The following is a 21,849-nucleotide window of genomic DNA, read 5'->3' as shown; positions in this document are numbered from 1 at the left end:
ACAGCTGCAAACCTCTGAAGGACCCTGCATCTTGTTGTTCGGGGGACGTTGGAGGCACAAGCAGCTTCAAAAACTTGTCTGCTGATATGACAAGGCTTTTTTGCCGCTGCTCTTTCAACCTGACGTAATTGCCTGTAGGAAAGAGTCCTCAATTTGCCCTTATCAGCACGCACACGTGTGTACTGTGAATCAGCTACATACTTCTTGATTGCCAAGACACTTCATCCTGATAATCGCACAATGTTGATTGTAGTCATGCCTTGACCTAAACACTCCACAATTTGTTGCTTCTCAGCAGCCGACACATCCTTTTTCTTTCCCATTTTGGCAGAAAATGTAGACTGCTTAATAATGTGAGACAGCCTTCTTAAGTAGTCTTGCCTTTCATTGGACACACCTGCCAAACTAATTAGCACAGGTGTCTGCAATTGCTTACAGTGATATAAAGAGCCCTGCACACATCACCATCAATGAGTTTAACTGACAAACAAACAAATTCTTCCCTTATCACTCCTAAACACTTTTTGCATAATAATTTGGAACACAGTGTACATGTGCTTTTCCACAAAACACCAGTGGTTCACGTAGTGAATCTTACAGTTCTAACTTGCCAACCGTGGTCTGTATGGAGTTGTTCAATAAAGGGCCCAAAATTAAGATAACATAGATGGGAGAGGTCTCTATGAATAGGAATTCCTAAGTATTTGATACCCTGTGAGGGCCAGGCAAAGGGAAAGTTGGACTGGATGGAATCCTATATGGATTTGGGGAGGGAGACATCGAGGGCCTCAGACTTCGCTGCATTGATTTTAAAATTTGACCATGTAACAAAGTGATCTATTTCAGCCATAACAGCATGGATGGATATATGTGATTGAGTGATATACTAGGACATCATCAGCAAATAGAGAGCACTTGTACTCGGTGCCTCCCACCTCAATCTACCTAATATTGGGGTTATGGCGAATTGATGAGAGCAGGTGCTCCGTCACTAGGATGTATAAGAGAGGGGACAGAGAACATCCCTGCCTTGTCCCATTGGTGATTGTGAAAGGTGATAAAAATGTTCTGACGCGCCCCCTGGGCCTTGGGACACCCGGAGCCGGACCCTTTTTGGTGGATGCTGGTGGTTGTAGTCTCCGTGGCGGCAACCCGGTTCCGTGGCTCAGGGCGATCAAACCAGTGGCGGAACTATTTATGTGGTTTTGATGTTTAAATGTCCGACTACGCCACCCGTGGATTGCGGTCAGAGTGAACCGCCGCTCCAGGGCAGACCGCTGAGGCTGGTGTTGTGGGTGCAGCAGAGCGTAGCATAACTCCCCACGGGAGGAGTATAGCCTCAGGGCAGTGTATGCGGAGGATGGGGGTGATGGTGCAGGGCAGCAGCAGTAATGACACGGAGTCAGTGATGCAGTCCAGGGCCTTTACTCACAGTTCTTATTATCCAGACCACGTCTGCAGGTAACGGCGGCCCACGTCGTACTGTGCTCACCAGGTGAGGGGCTCAGACAACTCCCAGATAACTTTGGAGTGCTTCACAGGACCCCCTTTGTGTGTCCTTTGTCTGGCCTTTCTTACCAACCCTTCTGTCCGGCTGCCTCGGGCCTCCTCTTGGTAAACTTGGCGCCAGTTTCCCTGACCCTATGTGGTGCCTTCCTAGCGGGTGTAGCGAGGGGCTGCGCCACATAAAATGTCACAGCCTCCTGTTTCTAGCTGAGGGTCGTTTCCTGCCTCCACTAGTTTCGGGGACCGGTCTCCCCCTTTGGCCTGACCCCTCCACGCAGGTGGATTCGGGCGTGCGGTGGCGACTCGCCCGTCCGCACCCCTGAGATCCCTTCGTTCCTCGTTCCTGGAGCCTTCTCCGCTCCTCTTCCTTCCTTCTCCCTCTTCCAGGCTTGGGCCTCTGTTACTAGGCCCGCCTCCGGAGCAGAGCTCATGCAGAGCCCCTGCTACCTGCCACTTCTGCTCAGACTTCTCTGCACTGAACTAAGATGGTGCCCACCTTTTATACTCCCTTCTCAATGCACCCAGGAACTGCTTCCTCCCTGCTCCTGCACTACAGGGTTCCCCTTCCTCAGTGTTCTCTCCCCCCACTCCAGCCAGGGACAGGGACTGTCGTGCCCATCTCAGGGGCATATTGGTCGCCCTGCCCCATGGCAATGTGGTGTAATGCATGCAGGTGTCGGGTCCTGATCCACACTACATCCTTACCTGAGAGTGAGATATCACACCTCTGGGTGAGGTGCAATATCTCTGTAGCAACCGAGCCCTCAGGGTGCTACAGTTCCATTTATCTTCAGCCTAGGTGACGTATTGCGATACAGGGCCGTGATTTTGGCTATAAAAGGGTCCCCTAGACCCCTACCCCAAGCTTTTTAAGAGAATCATATATGGCGTGCCAGGAGACTCTATGGAATGCTTTCTCAGCATCCAACGAGAGTATCTAATTACAAATTTTTAACTGCATCTAGCGCAGGAAATACTTTGTGCCTAGTAGCAGTGTCTGCTAGTCAGCGGATTATCCCGGCTGTTAAGCAAGCTACACCACCTGTAGTTTGGACACTTCATTTTTTCAAAGGAAATGCTTCGGGACCACGGGATACTCAGTGAAGAGCATCAGGAGGCACCCCGAGGCATAGGGGCTCGGACTGGCAGTAGGATGCCTTGCGGTGGACAGCCGAGCTCGATCCTTATAAAAGCTTTTTAACTGCAGCAGCTTTAGTGGACGCTACTGGAGCTGGAATTACGCGGCTGCTGGCATGAGACTTGCCCTCCAATAGATCCTTGTAAATGGATTTAAAGTGTATTTATTCAAATTAGATAGACAATTTAAATTAAAAAGCTTAGAGCTGCCTCCACCACAGGGGGGCTCGCTCGACCTACCAGCGGACAGGCACCAGTATTGGGAGAGGGGGGCTGGCCGTCAGGGTTCACCGCGGCTCTGGCACAAACCCGGCGACACGGAGGTGGCACGGGCAGGAGCGGACTGAACGTGTCGGCTTCTCACTTTTTGTATTTTAGAAGGGCATGACATGCCTATATCTGTGTCTCCCCCTCCTTTTACTCCTCCACCTCTTTTCTTTTCGCATGACTATATGTACTTGTCACTTTTCCATGTGTTAGTTGTGTCTTCTGAGCAGTTTGTCAGCTTTTGGACACCTATGAAGGTGTTTTCTATGTGTTTCTATGTGTTTTTGTTTGCCTGACATTGGTTTTAACGGTGTTCGAAGGTGTTCGACGAACAGTTCGACGAACAGTTCGGCGAACACACGGGTGTTCGACGAACCGAACCGAACTCGAACACTACGGGGGTGGCTCAACAATACATATTACAAACATAAGTCCCATTATTGGGGAGTGGGTGTCCCATAGTATTTGCTTATGCTTTCCCAGCAAAAGCTGCCAAAAATTAGGACGGAGCAACTTGCAATGCCCCTTACAAGAGCCATGCAGAACAGCATATTACAAACATAAGTCCCATAATTGGGGAGTGGGTGTCCCATAGTATTTGCTTATGCTTTCCCAGCAAAAGCTGCCAAAAATTAGGACGGAGCAACTTGCAATGCCCCTTACAAGAGCCATGCAGTACAGCATATTACAAACATAAGTCCCATTATTGGGGAGTGGGTGTCCCATAGTATTTGCTTATGCTTTCCCAGCAAAAGCTGCCAAAAATTTGGACGGAGCAACTTGCAATGCCCCTTACAAGAGCCATGCAGTACAGCATATTACAAACATAAGTCCCATTATTGGGGAGTGGGTGTCCCATAGTATTTGCTTATGCTTTCCCAGCAAAAGCTGCCAAAAATTAGGATGGAGCAACTTGCAATGCCCCTTACAAGAGCCATGCAGTACAGCATATTACAAACATAAGTCCCATTATTGGGGAGTGGGTGTCCCATAGTATTTGCTTATGCTTTCCCAGCAAAAGCTGCCAAAAATTAGGATGGAGCAACTTGCAATGCCCCTTACAAGAGCCATGCAGTACAGCATATTACAAACATAAGTCCCATTATTGGGGAGTGGGTGTCCCATAGTATTAGCTTATACCTTGCAAGCAAAAGCTGCCAAAAATAAGGACGGAGGAACTTGCAATGCTGGCACCCTGGTGGCATAGTGGTGGTGGAGGCTGAGGATAAGGAGAAGAAGATTAAACAGCCGAAACGAGGAAGCATATACCCATGTGTGGGTGTGAAGCGGTGCATGTGAAAATACCTCCCGAAATAACACAGTGGATTTGACTTTATGTTTCTCTGCTGTCATTTTGTGGTGATGGGAAGTCTGGCCCAAACCAGCCCTTGTTCATTTTGATAAGGGTCAGCTTGTCAGCATTGTCAGTTGACAGGCGAGTGCGCTTATCAGTTATAATTCCCCCAGCGGCACTAAAAACACGCTCCGATAACACGCTAGCGGCAGGGAAGGCCAGGACCTCCAAGGCGTACAGAGTGAGTTAATTAAATGTGGCCAGCTTGGATACCCAATAATTAAAAGGCACAGAGGAATCACGGAGGACGCTGGTACGATCGGCAAGGTTCTCCCTCACCATCTTTTGAAACTTTCCACTCCTTGTGAGAGTACCCCGCGCCTCAGGGCCTGTAAGCTGGGCGGGTGTCAGAAAACTGTCCCAGATGTTGACAGTGTTCCCCTGCCTCTGCTGGATTGGAGTTGCATCTCTCTCGCCTGTACGCCTTGGTTGGGCAACGAACTGTGACCTCTGCCGCTAGCGTGTTCAGATGGGAATTTTTTTAAGAGTTCTGCAGCAAGGGTCTTCTGGTATTGCCCCATTTTTGTAGACCTCTCCACCTCAGGAATAAGAGAGTGAAAGTTCTCCTTGTAGCGGGGGTCTACAAGTGTCACCAACCAGTAATGACGGTCACCCAACATTTTGACAACGCGAGGGTCACGGTTAAGGCAGTGTAACATAAATTCAGCCATGCGTGCCAGACTGGTAACGGGCAAGATTTCCATGTCCTCACCAATATGACGACTGACCATGCTCTCCTCCTCCTCCTCCTCCTCTTCCTACTCCCCCCTGTCCTCAGGCCACCCACGCTGAACCGACGGTATGACACTTGTACAGGTACTACCGTCTACAACGCATGATAGCAGCTCCTGTTCTTCCTCCTCCTCCTCCTCCTCCTCCTCCTCCTCTCCCTCATTGTCCCCCAATACACATTGGGATGAGATGAGGCTGGGCTGTGTGTAATCGCCCGCTACGGCTTCTTGATCCATCTCATCATACTCTGGCTGCAATGCCTCCTCTTTAATTCTCTGCAGAGAGCGTTGCAAAAGACAGACAAGTGGGATGCTGACACTAATGATGGCGTTATCGCCACTCACCATCTTGGTGGCCTCCTCAAAGTTTGTCAGGATGGTACATATGTCAGACATCCAGGTCCACTCCTGAGGTCTTATGTGTGGAGTCTGACCTGAATATCGACGGCCTTGTTGCTGCTGGTACTCCACAACTGCTCTCTTCTGCTCCCAAATCCTTTGCAACATGTGGAGGGTAGAGTTCCAACGTGTGGGGACATCACACACCAGTCGGTGTGCCAGAAGCTGCAAACGCTGCTGCAACACAGCAAGGGAGGCGGAAGCTGTAGCCGACTTGCGAAAATGAGCTGACAGGCAGCGTACTTTCACGAGCAGATCTGGCAACTCGGGGTACGATTTAAGAAACCGCTGAACCACGAGGTTAAGCACATGAGCCAGGCATGGTACGTGTGTGATCTCACCTCGCCTCAGAGCCGCCACCAGGTTACGGCCATTGTCACACACGACCATGCGGGATGTAGGTTCAGCGGTCTCAGCCACAGATCTGCCTGCTCTTTCACAGCTGTCCACAACTCACAAGCAGTGTGAGGTTTATCACCTAAGCTTAAGAGTTTCAGCACAGCCTGTTGCGCTTGGCGGAGGCAGTACTGCAATGCTTCCAGCTTGTAACTGATGTGGTGATATCTGAGATGGAGGCTGAACATGAGGAGGAGGAGGAGGATGCGCAGGAGCTGTACACTGTGGGGGCAACTCTGACTGACAAAGGGCCCGTAATCCTCGGTGTGGGGAGGATGTGTTCCATCCCAAGGTCCGACTGGGTCCCGGCTTCCACTATGTTTACCCAGTGTGCCGTCAGAGAGATGTACCGTCCCTGGCCACAAGCACTTGTCCACGTATCCGTTGTCAGGTGGACTCTCCCAGTAACTGCGTTGTTGAGGGCACTGCAGATGCTTTGGGACACGTGCTTGTGTAGTGCGGGGATGGCACACCGGGCAAAATAGTGTCGGCTGGGGACCGAGTACCGAGGGACGGCCACCGCCATAAGATTGCGGAAGGATTCCATCTCCACCAGCCTAAAAGGCAGCATTTCCAATGCAAGCAGTCGTGAAATGTGCGAATTTAGGACTGTGGCCTGTGGGGCGTTAGCTGCGAATTTCCGCTTTCGTTCAAAGGTCTGGGATATGGACAATTGAACGCTGCGGTGGGACGTGGACGTGGACGTTGATGCTGTTTCTTGAGAAACTGCCATAACAAGTGAAGACTGAGAGGAGGGGGCATCTTTACATGCAGTATGGACAGGGGATTGCCTTGCACACACAACAGGGGGTTCTATTGCACGCACAACAGTGGAAGAAGCAGTGGTGACACCCGCTGACACTGGTCGTGGACCCTGGGTTTTGCCCCACAAAGTCGGGTGCTTTGCTGCCATGTGCCTGATCATGCTGGTGGTGGTCATGCTGGTAGTTTTGTCACCCCTGCTGATGCTGGCATGGCAGGTGGAACATATGGCCTTTTTGGGGTTATCTGCAGAGTCTTTAAAATAATTCCAGACTCTGGAAGACCTACCGCTTGTACTGGCAACGTCCCTCGTGTTGGTGTTACGGGGAACGGTTGCCTGCCTTCTGTCTGTGGACACCACACTGCTTCTTCCTGCCTGTTGGGGTACTCTGCCTCCCTCCCCCTGTGTGCTGCTGGCCTCACTCTGCATGTCCTCCTTCCACGTTGGGTCAGTTACTGGATCATCCACCACCTCCTCCTCTTCCACTTGCGCACCACGATCCTCCTCCTCACTTCCTGGCAATTGTGTCTCGTCATCGTCCACCTCTTGTGACAGATTGCCAAAGTCGACTTCCTGTGGCCGTGGCTGTTCAAATATTTGGGCATTGCAACATGGGATCTCCTCTTCCACCACTTCAAGCGCATCAGGCTAGGGGCCCAAATATGGAAATGGAACAGTGAACAGCTTTTCAGAGTGTCCAAGTGTGGGATCACTTGCTGTCTGACGACACTCGGCATGGTGGGAGGAAGGAGCATCAGGGTGAGGAGGAGTATGCGGTCGAGACTCACGGCTACTAAGAGTTGACCGTGTGGAAGACAGACCGGAGGTGGTGGTGCCCAGGTAACTGGAAGTATTATCTGCTATCCAATTAATAACCTGTTCACACTGATCAGTTCTCAATACTGGTGTTGTTCTGTGCTTCCATAGTAATTCGGTCAAGAAGTGGGAGCGAGAAGATGTGGCTGTTGGTTGTGGCACATTTTCACCTTGGCCACGGCCCCGTCCTCTGCACGAACCATCACCAGAACGACCACTTCCACGTCCTTTGCCACGCGCCTTGCCCATTGTAAATGAAGTAAAATAGCTTACACTTGCACTATCAATGGAAAAAGGGTAATAAAGAGTAGATTAGAACCGTGGAAGAGGAAAACCACAGTTATTGTTTACTGGGGTATACCACACTTTTTTTAATAGAGATATTTGCGGCTGATCAGTGAGCGACACACTCAAATTGCTTTTTTTTTAGAAACCAAAGGCCCAAAACCGGATAGTACAGCGATATGACCCGTGGAACTGCGAAACCACACTGGGATGTCGGGCCTACAGAAGACTATTTTCAACAGATATATTTTTGTGTCACAACAGTCAGGAGACACTACTGTTTTTCTTTACGGAAAAAAATACCAAAAGCTGAATAATAGAGATTTTTTACCGTAGGATGGCAAAACCACAGTTATTGTTTACTGGGGTATACCACACTTTTTTAAATAGAGATATTTGCGGCTGAACAGTGAGCGACACACTCAAACTGCTTTTTTTTTAGATACCAAAGGCCCAAAACTGGATAGTACAGCGATTTGACCCGTGGAACTGCGAAACCACACTGGGATGTCGGGCCTACACAAGACTATTTTCAACAGATATATTTTTGTGTCACCACAGTCAGGAGACACTACTGTTTTTCTTTACGGAAAAAACTACCAAAAGCTGAATAATAGAGATTTTTTACCGTGGGATGGCAAAACCACAGTTATTGTTTACTGGGGTATACCACACTTTTTTAAATAGAGATATTTGCGGCTGAACAATGAGCGACACACTCAAACTGCTTTTTTTTTAGATACCAAAGGCCCAAAACTGGATAGTTCAGCGATTTGGCCCATGTAACTGCGAAACCACACTGGGATGTCGGGCCTACACAAGACTATTTTCAACAGATATATTTTTGTGTCACAACAGTCAGGAGACACTACTGTTTTTCATTACGGAAAAAACTACCAAAAGCTGAATAATAGAGATTTTTTACCGTGGGATGGCAAAACCACAGTTATTGTTTACTGGGGTATACCACACTTTTTTAAATAGAGATATTTGCAGCTGAACAGTGAGCGACACACTCAAACTGCTTTTTTTTAGATACCAAAGGCCCAAAACTGGATAGTACAGCGATTTGACCCGTGGAACTGCGAAACCACACTGGGATGTCGGGCCTACACAAGACTATTTTCAACAGATATATTTTTGTGTCACAAAAGTCAGGAGACACTACTGTTTTTCTTTACGGAAAAAACTACCAAAAGCTGAATAATAGAGATTTTTTACCGTGGGATGGCAAAACCACCGTTATTGTTTACTGGGGTATACCACACTTTTTTAAATAGAGATATTTGCGGCTGAACAGTGAGCGACACACTCAAACTGCTTTTTTTTTAGATACCAAAGGCCCAAAACTGGATAGTACAGCGATTTGACCCGTGGAACTGCGAAACCACACTGGGATGTCGGGCCTACACAAGACTATTTTCAACAGATATATTTTTGTGTCACAACAGTCAGGAGACACTACTGTTTTTATTTACGGAAAAAACGACCAAAAGCTGAATAATAGTGATTTTTTACCGTGGGATCGCAAAACCACAGTTATTGTTTACTGGGGTATACCACACTTTTTCAAATAGAGATATTTGCGGCTGAACAGTGAGCGACACACTCAAACTGCTTTTTTTTTAGATACCAAAGGCCCAAAACCGGATAGTACAGCGATTTGACCCGTGGAACTGCGAAACCACACTGGGATGTCGGGCCTACACAAGACTATTTTCAACAGATATATTTTTGTGTCACAACAGTCAGGAGACACTACTGTTTTTCTTTACGGAAAAAACTACCAAAAGCTGAATAATAGTGATTTTTTACCGTGGGATCGCAAAACCACCGTTATTGTTTACTGGGGTATACCACACTTTTTTAAATAGAGATATTTGCGGCTGAACAGTGAGCAACACACTCAAACTGCTTTTTTTTTAGATACCAAAGGCCCAAAACTGGATAGTACAGCGATTTGACCCATGGAACTGCGAAACCACACTGGGATGTCGGGCCTACACAAGACTATTTTCAGCAGATATATTTTTGTGTCACAACAGTCAGGAGACACTACTGTTTTTCTTTACGGAAAAAACTACCAAAAGCTGAATAATAGAGATTTTTTACCGTGGGATGGCAAAACCACAGTTATTGTTTACTGGGGTATAACACACTTTTTTAAATAGAGATATTTGCGGCTGAACAGTGAGCGACACACTCAAACTGCTTTTTTTTTAGATACCAAAGGCCCAAAACTGGATAGTACAGCGATTTGACCCGTGGAACTGCGAAACCACACTGGGATGTCGGGCCTACACAAGACTATTTTCAACAGATATATTTTTGTGTCACAACAGTCAGGAGACACTACTGTTTTTCTTTACGGAAAAAACTACCAAAAGCTGAATAATAGAGATTTTTTACAGTGGGATTGCAAAACCACAGTTATTGTTTACTGGGGTATACCACACTTTTTTAAATAGAGATATTTGCGGCTGAACAGTGAGCAACACACTCAAACTGCTTTTTTTTTAGATACCAAAGGCCCAAAACTGGATAGTACAGCGATTTGACCCATGGAACTGCGAAACCACACTGGGATGTCGGGCCTACACAAGACTATTTTCAGCAGATATATTTTTGTGTCACAACAGTCAGGAGACACTACTGTTTTTCTTTACGGAAAAAACTACCAAAAGCTGAATAATAGAGATTTTTTACCGTGGGATGGCAAAACCACAGTTATTGTTTACTGGGGTATACCACACTTTTTTAAATAGAGATATTTGCGGCTGAACAGTGAGCGACACACTCAAACTGCTTTTTTTTTAGATACCAAAGGCCCAAAACTGGATAGTACAGCGATTTGACCCGTGGAACTGCGAAACCACACTGGGATGTCGGGCCTACACAAGACTATTTTCAACAGATATATTTTTGTGTCACAACAGTCAGGAGACACTACTGTTTTTCTTTACGGAAAAAACTACCAAAACCTGAATAATAGAGATTTTTTACCGTGGGATGGCAAAACCACAGTTATTGTTTACTGGGGTATACCACACTTTTTTAAATAGAGATATTTGCGGCTGAACAGTGAGCGACACACTCAAACTGCTTTTTTTTTAGATACCAAAGGCCCAAAACTGGATAGTACAGCGATTTGACCCATGGAACTGCGAAACCACACTGGGATGTCGGGCCTACACAAGACTATTTTAAGCAGATATATTTTTGTGTCACAACAGTCAGGAGACACTACTGTTTTTCTTTACGGAAAAAACTACCAAAAGCTGAATAATAGAGATTTTTTACCGTGGGATGGCAAAACCACAGTTATTGTTTACTGGGGTATACCACACTTTTTTAAATAGAGATATTTGCGGCTGAACAGTGAGCGACACACTCAAACTGCTTTTTTTTTAGATACCAAAGGCCCAAAACTGGATAGTACAGCGATTTGACCCGTGGAACTGCGAAACCACACTGGGATGTCGGGCCTACACAAGACTATTTTCAACAGATATATTTTTGTGTCACAACAGTCAGGAGACACTACTGTTTTTCTTTACGGAAAAAACTACCAAAACCTGAATAATAGAGATTTTTTACCGTGGGATGGCAAAACCACAGTTATTGTTTACTGGGGTATACCACACTTTTTTAAATAGAGATATTTGCGGCTGAACAGTGAGCGACACACTCAAACTGCTTTTTTTTTTAGATACCAAAGGCCCAAAACTGGATAGTACAGCGATCTGACCCGTGGAACTGCGAAACCACACTGGGATGTCGGGCCTACACCAGACTATTTTCAACAGATATATTTTTGAGTCACAACAGTCAGGAGACACTACTGTTTTTCTTTACGGAAAAAACTACCAAAAGCTGAATAATAGAGATTTTTTACCGTGGGATGGCAAAACCACAGTTATTGTTTACTGGGGTATACCACACTTTTTTAAATAGAGATATTTGCGGCTGAACAGTGAGCGACACACTCAAACTGTTTTTTTTTTTTAGATACAAATGGCCTAAAATGGATAATACAGAGGTTTGAACCGTGGAAGTGCAAAACAACACTTCTGTTTCTCTAGCCTACACCAGACTATTTTCAACAGTTATATTTGTGTCTGAAAAATCAGAGACATGCTTTTTTTTGGGGGGGGGGGGGACACACCGAAAGATTAATAAGACGGGTTTTTGTACAGTGTGAAGGAGGAAAAAAAAAGGTGGATTTAGATGAAAAAAAAAGGATTTTTCCTGGCCCCCGACACCTGGTGCTAAGTCCAGCAATTTCAGCAACAGGAGCACACAGGACTGTAATGCAGCGTTTGCTGGTATAACCACTGTGTCTCCTATACAGCCTGCCTGCCTGGTATCTGGGATGGATATTAGTCCTGAAAAGGACTGTTTGTTTGTTCTGGCAGCCTTTACAGACCCTACACTAACTATTTCGCAGTTTATATCTCTCCCTAAATCAGCAGCGCTGTCCCTACACTGTCTAATCCGGAGCGACTGTGTCCAAGATGGCGGCGCCCTGTTTTAAATACTCGAGGTGACGCTCTGCGGCCTGCCAATCACTGTAATGCCCATAACCAACATGGCTGCAGCATTGCAGTGACTGGCTGTCAATCCCTGCATGTTCATTGGCTCTGTAAAGAGCGACAAACATGCAGGGCAGAGACCCGAGCTCCCGCCCGAGTAACCCGGAAATGCTCGGTGCTCGCCGAACATCCCGAGTAGCGTGGTGCTCGGGCGAGTACTGAGCAGTGTCGAGCATGTTCGCTCAACACTAGAAAACATGTTATATTGTAACTTATGTGTAGAGATGAGCGGTGTTCGACTAGAACTGTTCGCCAATCTCAAATTCAAGCTGTTTTGGGCGGTGTTCGAGCCGTTCGGCGAGCACGAACAATTTGAAAAAATTTCGGCTGTTCGAGGTAATGTTCGATAACTGTTCATGCACCAAAATCATAACTGGATTTTTTCTCAGTAATGCTGAAAATTAATGTTAATACGAAGCTTGAGTGTACAGCGGGGTGGGGGGAGGGGCATGGGATGGATCTCTGCAGAAATAATGAAGATCTCCATTTTTTTTTCTCTTTCCAGCATTTACAGTGGGGAGGTGCAATCTGTCAGCCTATCAGCAGCGCACACATGGAGCGAACTGCTTTTTTTCACACAAGCAAGGGCATGTGTCATTGGCAGTGTATGTCACATGTCCTTGCCCTATAAGACCCAGCCATTTTCCCCATCGCCACCATTTCCTCACTGCTGCAGCTGCGTGTTAGACGGCACCGCTGTTGCTGTGCGCGCTATATTTTGTTAATTTCAAGCCAATTTTTGCACAAATCTACAGATAGCTTGGGAGTAGGGAATAGTTGTGATTGCTGTCCTTTTAAGGACTACGTTACATCATTCCATACGACTTTTGTCAGGCAGGTCTGTGCTCTTAAATAGATAGGTTGGGAGTAAAGACTAATTGTAATTGCAGTCCTTTTCAGGGCTAGGTTACATCAGTTCCTATAACTTTTTGCCAGGTAGGTCTGTGCCAGTGCTATGCAAGTTTTTTTCACAGCATTTGGCTAAATCTAGCAAAGCAAATTATTTTTGGCCTCTTGCAGTGTGTGTTAGTCAGTGGAGTAGCCTATCTGTGTTGCAAGCTACACCACCTGTGTATAGAATACAAATTTTTTTACTGCACCTACCCAAGTAAAACCTTTTGGGCATAGCATCATTCTATTAGTCCATCTATACTAACCTCCACTAGGCTTCAAATTCAAAATAATTTTTATCTGCATCAAGCTCTGAAAAAATATTTCGGCTTGTAGCAGTGTGTGGGACTTGTTCTATTAGTCCATCTATACTAACCTCCACCAGGTTGCAAATTCAAAATAATTTTTATCTGCATCTAGGTCTGAAAAAATATTTTGGCTTCGGCTTGTAGCAGTGTGTGGGACTTATTCTATTAGTCCATCTATACTAACCTCCACCAGGTTGCAAATTCAAAATAATTTTTATCTGCATCTAGCTCTGAAAAAATATTTTGGCTTCGGCTTATAGCAGTGTGTGGGACTTGTTCTACTAGTCCATCTATACTAACCTCCACCAGGTTGCAAATTCAAAATAATTTTTATCTGCATCTAGCTTTGAAAAAATATTTTGGCTTCGGCTTATAGTAGTGTGTGGGACTTGTTCTACTAGTACATCTATACTAACCTCCACCAGGTTGCAAATTCAATATAATTTTTTTCTGCATCTAGCTCTGAAAATATATTTTGGCTTGTAGCAGTGTGTGGGACATGTTCTATTAGTCCATCTATACTAACCTCCACCAGGTTGCAAATTCAATATAATTTTTTTCTGCATGTAGCTCTGAAAAAATATTTCGGCTTGTAGCAGTGTGTGGGACTTGTTCTATTAGTCCATCTATACTAACCTCCACCAGGTTGCAAATTCAATGAATATTTTTTCTGCATCTAGCTCTGAAAAAATATTTCGGCTTGTAGCAGTGTGTGGGACTTGTTCTATTAGTCCATCTATACTAACCTTCACCAGGTTGCAAATTCAATATAATTTTTTTCTGCATCTAGCTCTGAAAAAATATTTCGGTTTGTAGCAGTTTGTGGGACTTGTTCTATTAGTCCATCTATACTAACCTCCACCAGGTTGCAAATTCAATATAATTTTTATCTGCATATAACCCAGCCAATACTTTTGGGCTAATACCACAGTTTGGCCACTCAGCTCTGCTCAGTTCCCATCCACTGATTTTTGTGCAAACAACTCCAGAGTTGTCAATTAGTTAACCACCAAAATGAGTGGAAAAAGGCCTGCTGCTGGTGGAAAGGGGAATAGGCATGTTGGGAAGGGAAAAAAAGGTTGTGTCCGTGGGGTAGGTGTTAAAGCAACAGTAACATCTGCAGGACAAAGACCATCTTCCAGCCAAACTAAGATGTCTACTTCTTTTAGCGGACAATATGATAAGATCCCTTTCTTACGGCCACGCCAATCGCTACAAATTCCAGAAGAGGCACAAAAACAGCAGGTGCTTCAACGGATATCAAGTGCTCCTTTAAGTGGGCTCTCCTCCACCTCAACTTCAACATCACAAATACTCCAGTCCTCAGAGGTGTCACCCCAATCGCACTTGCTTCCTCACAGCTCCCAAGTCTCCAGCTGCCCATCTCAGCATGGGGTAGAACAGATGGTTGAGTCTGCAGAGCTGTTTACTCATACTATAGCCTGGGAATCAGAGGTCGTCTCCAGAGCTTCTGTGAATCCAGATGAGGAAATGATCTGCACTGATGCCCAGAATCTTTATGAGTTGGATCCAGGACCAGACGCAGAAGGTTCTGACAATAATGTAGACCCTCGTTCCCAAACTGTAACTCCTGTTGGTGGAGACAATGAGGAAGACGATGATGAGACTCAAATACCTGATTGAAGCGACAACTTTAGTTTTTTGTCAGGGCAGGAAGAGGTTGGCTCTGAGGACGACGGGTGTGATAACACACAGGGTGATAATGACGAGGTTGGAGATCCCACTTACTGTCAACCCACAGTCAGCCAGTCAATGAGGTCAGCAGAGGAGGTGGAGGAGGATGCTAGTGACGACGAGGTCAGGTTGCGCCTTCCTGGACAGAGACGTAGTGCTGGAAGCATGTCAACAACTGCATCCTCAAACTCAACTCTGCCTCTGACCACAAGTCGTGGTGGCTCTTCAGGTCACATGGGTGCTAAGCCTTGCATAGCCTGGGCATTTTTTCAGATCGATAAGGATGATCCAACTCGTGTTATCTGTAACATTTGTCAGCAAAAGCTAAGTAGAGGCCAAAAAATACATAGTTTGAGTACTTCATGCATGAACCGGCACATGGATATGAAGCATAAGTTGCAGTGGGAAGCTCACTGTGCTACAATGTGGCCTAGCCGGCCGGGCCAACCACCGTCTGCCACATCTTGTGCATCCACGGCCTCTTCATCCTCTGTGACTGGGGGACAGCAGTCACACCTGTTTTGGGACGCAGACCTGCCACCTCTTTACCCGCAACAGCCAGTGTGATTGGCAGGTCATCATTTTCTTTGGAAGTGGAAACACCAGCTGGTGTTGAGCGCTGTCCGACATCGATAGCACCACCTTTGGATCAAGGCAACCTAACATGTCCGCCTGCATCTTCCTCACAGACCGGCAGTTTGCCGGGGACACCCTTCTCAACCCCGTCTAAGCACAACAGCCAGCCCTCGGTCCCTCAGATGTGGACAAGTAAAAGACCATTTCCTCCTAGTCATGAGAAAGCTAAGAGGTTGAATTTCACCATCTGCAAGCTCTTGGCTACAGAAATGCTGCCTTTCCGCCTGGTGGAACACAGAGGATTTTCGAGACCTTATGTCCGTCGCAGTGCCCCAGAACCAGATGCCCAGTCGGCACTACTTCTCAAAGAAAGGTGTGCCTGCGCTCCACCAGCATGTCGCACAGAACATCACCGCTTCTTTGAGAAACTCTGTGTGTGACAGGGTGCATTTCACCACAGACACTTGGACGAGTAGGCATGGACAGGGGCGTTACATGTCGCTGACTGGGCACTGCGTAACTAAGGTGACAGCAGGACAAGGGCTGCTGTCCAAGTCTTGCCGTCCCCACGAGTTGTGTGTCAATACTCTTTATCTCGAAGTTCCTCCACTGCTTCTGCCTCCTCAACCTCCTCTCGGTCCTCCACCTGCACCCAAAGCCTGTCTGGTCATGCCACAAGCTTTCTAACTGCGCAGAAGGGATCTTGCACACCTCCTTACTATGCTGGCAGCAGGGCTCAACGTCATCAGGCGGTTTTTACTTTTACTTGTCTGGGAAATGTGAGTCACACAGCTGAGGAGTTGTGGTCAGCTCTGGAGAACCAGTTTCATGAATGGTTGTCTCCACTGGACCTGAAACCAGGGAAGGCCGTGTGCGACAATGCTGCAAACCTGGGTGCGGCCCTTCGCCGGAGCAATGTCACACACGTGCCTTGTATGGCTCACGTGTTGAACCTTGTGGTCCAGCAATTTTTAGCCCACTATCCCGGACTAGATGGCCTTCTGCAGAGGGCACGGTTGCTGTGTGCTCACTTCCGCCGTTCGCATCACGCAGCTCAGCGACTTACATCTCTACAGAAGTCGTTGGGCCTGCCACTTCACCGGCTAAAATGCGATGTGCCTACCTGGTGGAATTCAACTCTGCACATGTTGCAGCGACTGTGGCAGCACTGACAAGCCCTGGTGCCATACGTTCTGACGTATAGCCTGGGCAAACGAGATCCAGAGGTGGGGAAAATCACGCTGGAGGTGTGGTCTCTGATCAGGGACCAGTGCATCCTTCTGCAAAGTTTTGAAATGGCGACGAAGATGTTTAGTGCTGACGATGCCATTATCAGCATGACTATTCTGGTGATTTACATGCTGGAGCACATGTTAAACAGAATTCGGAGTCAGGTGGTGGCACAAGAGGAGGTGGAGGAAGTAGAGGAGGAGGAGTTGTATGTGGAAGGGCTAACATCTGCAAGGTCCAGACGGTCGGCAGCACCAAGGCGGCAGGCATGTGAGGGTGGGGGAGATGGTTTTACCAGGGCGCATGGTAGCAGCCAAACTAGTGAGGAAGGTGCAGGAGCCCAGGAAGAAGTGGAGGATGAACTGATGGAAGACTCATCAGATGAGGGAGACCTTGATCACATTTCTGTTGTGCGAGGTTGGGGGGAGAGGGCAGAGGAAGGAAGCATGATTGTTACCTCGCCACCAATACAACAGGGACTTGGTGCTCCTGGATGCGCAAGACACATGAGTGCCTTCTTGCTGCACTACCTGCAATATGACCCTCGAATTGTGAGAATTAGAAATAATCCTGACTACTGGGTTGCCACACTGTTAGATTCCCGGTACAAAAGTAAATTTGCAGAAATTATTCCAGCCATAGAAAGAGATGCACGCATGCAGGAGTATCAGCAGAGACTGTTGCAGAATCTTACATGTGCTTTTCCCCAAAACACTAGTGGTGCACGTAGTGAATCTCACAGTTCCAACTTGCCAACCTTGGGACCGTCGAGTGTTCAGCACTCAAAACGTAACAGAAACACAGTATCTGCTGGTAACATCAATTTTGCGGAATCATTTCACCACTTTTTTAGCCGATCCTTTGCAAGGCCACAGGAGACAAGAAGTCTGACACATAGTCAATGCCTAGAGACGATGGTACAGGAGTATCTCCAAGTAAACATTGAAGCCATGACTGGGTCACTGGACCCTTGCTCTTTTTGGGCTTCCAATCTGGATAAATGGCCGGAGTTCGCCACTTACGCCTTGGAGATCTTGTCATTCCCCGCAGCCAGCGTTCTGTCTGAACGTGTGTTCAGCGCTGCTGGTGGTGTGCTGACAGATAAGCGCACGCGGCTCTCCACTGATAATGTAGACAGACTAACGTTCATAAAGATGAACAAATCATGGATCCGAAAGGACTTTTCTACCACTGTGTCATCCTGGGGAGAGTAAAAGCTTGATGATTTGTTAAAATCACCTCACCAACCGTTTTAAGCTTTCAAATTACTAATCATGTTTATCTGTATCTTGGCTGGAAAATAACTTGGGCCTTGAAGCAGTGTGCAGTACTGATTCTATTAGGCCATTTATACTAAACTCCACCAGATTTAAAATTACTAATCATGTTTATCTGTATCTTGGCTGGAAAATAATTTGGGACTTGTAGCAGTTTGCAGCGCTGATTCTATTAGGCCATCTATACTAAGCTCCACCAGCTTTCAAATTAATAATAATTTTTAGCTGCATCTAGCCCGGAAAATAATTTTGGGGCTCCTAGATGCGCAAGACACATGAGTGCCTTCTTGCAGCACTATCTGCAACTTTTTTCCAGGTGATGTTACATTTGCACATAGGACCCCATGTTCGAAAGCAGCTTCTGAACGCTCTCGTCCATTGAATTTGTCAGGTTTTGGATGGTTTCTGCTTCAATTGTTTTGCATGAGGACAGAATACCCTCCCAGAGCTGTTGCTTAGATGTGATCTGCCTCCCGCCATCATAGACACTCCTTTTGATGATGCTCCAGAGGTTCTCAATGGGGTTGAGGTCAGGGGAGCATGGGTGCCACACCATAAGTTTGTCCCCTTTTATGCCCATATCAGCCAGAGATGCAGATGTGTTATGTGCAGCATGAGATGGTGCATTATCATGCATGAAAATGATCTTGCTGCGGAATACACGGTTCTTCTTCTAGAACCATGGAAGGAAGTGCTGCTTGAGAAACTCCACATACATTATGGAGTTCATCTTTACCCCTTCAGGGATCCTAAAGGGGCCGACAATCTCTCTCCCCATGATTCCAGCCCAAAACATTACTCCACCTCCTCCTTGTTGGCGCCGTAGCCGTGTTTGCATGGGCTGTCCATCAACCAGCCATCCTCCACTCCATCCATCTGGACCATCGAGCGTTGCATGGCACTCATCGGTGAACAAAACAGTTTTGAAGTCAGTCTTCATGTATTGTTTGGCCCACTGGAGCCGTTTCTGCTTGTGTGCAGTGGATAGAGGAGGTCGACAGGATGGCTTACGCACAGCTGCAAACCTCTGAAGGACCCTGCATCTTGTTGTTCGGGGGACGTTGGAGGCACCAGCAGCTTCAAAAACTTGTCTGCTGCTATGACAAGGCTTTTTGCCGCTGCTCTTTTAACCTGACGTAATTGCCTGTAGGAAAGAGTCCTCAATTTTCCCTTACCAGCACGCACACATGTGTACTGTGAATCAGCTACATACTTCTTGTGCGATGATCAGGATGAAGTGTCTTGGCAATGTTGATTGTAGTCATGCCTTGACCTAAACACTCCACAATTTGTTGCTTCTCAGCAGCCGACACATCCTTTTGCTTTCCCATTTTGGCAGAAAATGTAGGCTGCTTAATAATGTGGGACAGCCTTCTTAAGTAGTCTTGCCTTTCATTGGACACACCTGCCAAACTAATTATCACAGGTGTCTGCAATTGCTTACAGTGATATAAAGAGCCCTGACACACATCACCATCAATGAGTTTAACTGACAAACAAAAAAATTCTTACCTTATCACTCCTAAACACTTTCTGCATAATAATTTGGAACACAGTGTACATGGTGCTTTTCCACAAAACACCAGTGGTTCACGTAGTGAATCTTACAGTTCTAACTTGCCAACCGTGGTCTGTATGGAGTTGTTCAATAAAGGGCCCAAAATTAAGATAACATAGACGGGAGAGTTCTCTATGAATACGAATTCCTAAGTATTTGATACCCTGTGAGGGCCAGGGAAAGGGAAAGTTGGACTGGATGGAATCCTGTATGGATTTGGGGAGGGAGACATCGAGGGCCTCAGACTTCGCTGCATTGATTTTAAAATTTGACCATGTAACAAAGTGATCTATTTCAGCCATAACAGCAGGGATGGATATATGTGATTGAGTGATATATACTAGGACATCATCAGCAAATGCAGAGCACTTGTACTCGGTGCCTCCCACCTCAATCCACATAATATTGGGGTTATGGCAAATTGATGAGAGCAGGTGCTCCGTCACTAGGATGTATAAGAGAGGGGACAGAGGACATCCCTGCCTTGTCCCATTGGTGACATCTTCAGCCTAGGTGATGTATTGCGATACAGGGCCATGATTTTGCCTATAAAAGTGTCCCCTAGACCCCTACCCCAAGTTTTTTAAGAGAATAATATATGGCGTGCCAGGAGACTCAATGGAATGCTTTCTCAGCATCCAACGAGAGTATCTAATTACAAATTTTTAACTGCATCTAGCCCAGGAAATACTTTGTTCCTAGTAGCAGTGTCTGCTAGTCAGCGGATTATCCCAGCTGTTAAGCAAGCTACACCACCTGTAGTTTGAACACTTAATTTTTTCAAAGGAAATGGTTCGGGCCCCCGGGACACACAGTGAAGAGCATCGGGGAGGCACCCTAAGGCACAGGGGCTGGGACTGGCGGTAGGACGCCTTGCGGTGGACCGCCAAGCTCGATCCTTATAAAAGCTTTTTAACTGCAGCAGCTTTAGTGGACGCTACTGGAGCTGGAATTGCGCGGCTGCTGGCATGAGACTTGCCCTCCAATAGATCCTTGTATAAGGTTTTAAAGTGTACTCATTCAAATTAGAGAGACAATTTAAATTAAAAAGATTAGACCTGCCTCCACCGCAGGGGGGCTCGCTCGACCCACCAGCGGACAGGCACCAGTATTGGGAGAGGGGGGCTTGCCGTCAGAGTCCACCGCGGCTCTGGCACAAACCCAGCGACACGGAGGTTGCACGGGCAGGAACGGACTGGCCGTGTCGGCTTCGCACTTTTTTGGTTTTAGAAGGGCATGACATGCCTATATCTGTGTCTCCCCCTCCTTTTACTCCTCCACCTCTTTTCTTTTCGCATGACTATATGTACTTGTCACTTTTCCATGTGTTAGTTGTGTCTTCTGAGCAGTTTGTCAGCTTTTGGACACCTTTGAAGGTGTTTTCTATGTGTTTCTATGTGTTTTTGTTTGCCTGCCATTGGTTTTAACGGTGTTCAACGGTGTTCGACGAACAGTTCGACGAACATACGGGTGTTCCTCGAACCGAACCGAACTTGAACACTACGGGGGTGGCTCAACACTACTTATGTGAGCACTGTATAATAGAAATGATTTACTGTTCAAATAATATGATATACCCCCTCCCAACACTGATATGAACAATGCTTTTCATCTTTAATGTTTCTAAACATTTATTTATCAAAGAATATATTGTATTAAAGGGGTTGTCCGGTACTTTTTTTTAAGTGGCCCAATGTAATCAGCATGTGGGCATTAGTATCCCTATAAATACCTTGTGTTGCAGATAATGCCTGTGGCGCTCACAGGCATCACGTGACCCCCGACTGCAGCCGGTGCTGACAGTCCAGGCTGCAGCCAGGGGTTCCTTTTCCGTGTTCCACTGGTGGCTGCTGGGTTGTGGGCGGGGTCACCCCGCGCGTCACACCCTTCATCCACAGCACTCTCTCCCTCTCCCCATTCATTGGGAAAGCGCACGGTGGATGCTGGGTGTGACGTGGGGAATAACCCCGCCCACAACCAAGCAGCCACCTCGGGGACCCCAGCGCTGAGTCACCCTCACTTGTCGTGACGTCAGCGCGGGGTCACGTGATGCCTGTGAGCAGCCACC

Source organism: Phyllobates terribilis, unplaced genomic scaffold (genome assembly GCF_046119375.1).
Source record: "Phyllobates terribilis strain yellow unplaced genomic scaffold, ASM4611937v1 Scaffold_1__5_contigs__length_1240528914, whole genome shotgun sequence".
Taxonomy (NCBI): Eukaryota; Metazoa; Chordata; class Amphibia; order Anura; family Dendrobatidae; genus Phyllobates; species Phyllobates terribilis.
Note: the sequence above shows the minus strand (reverse complement) of the source record.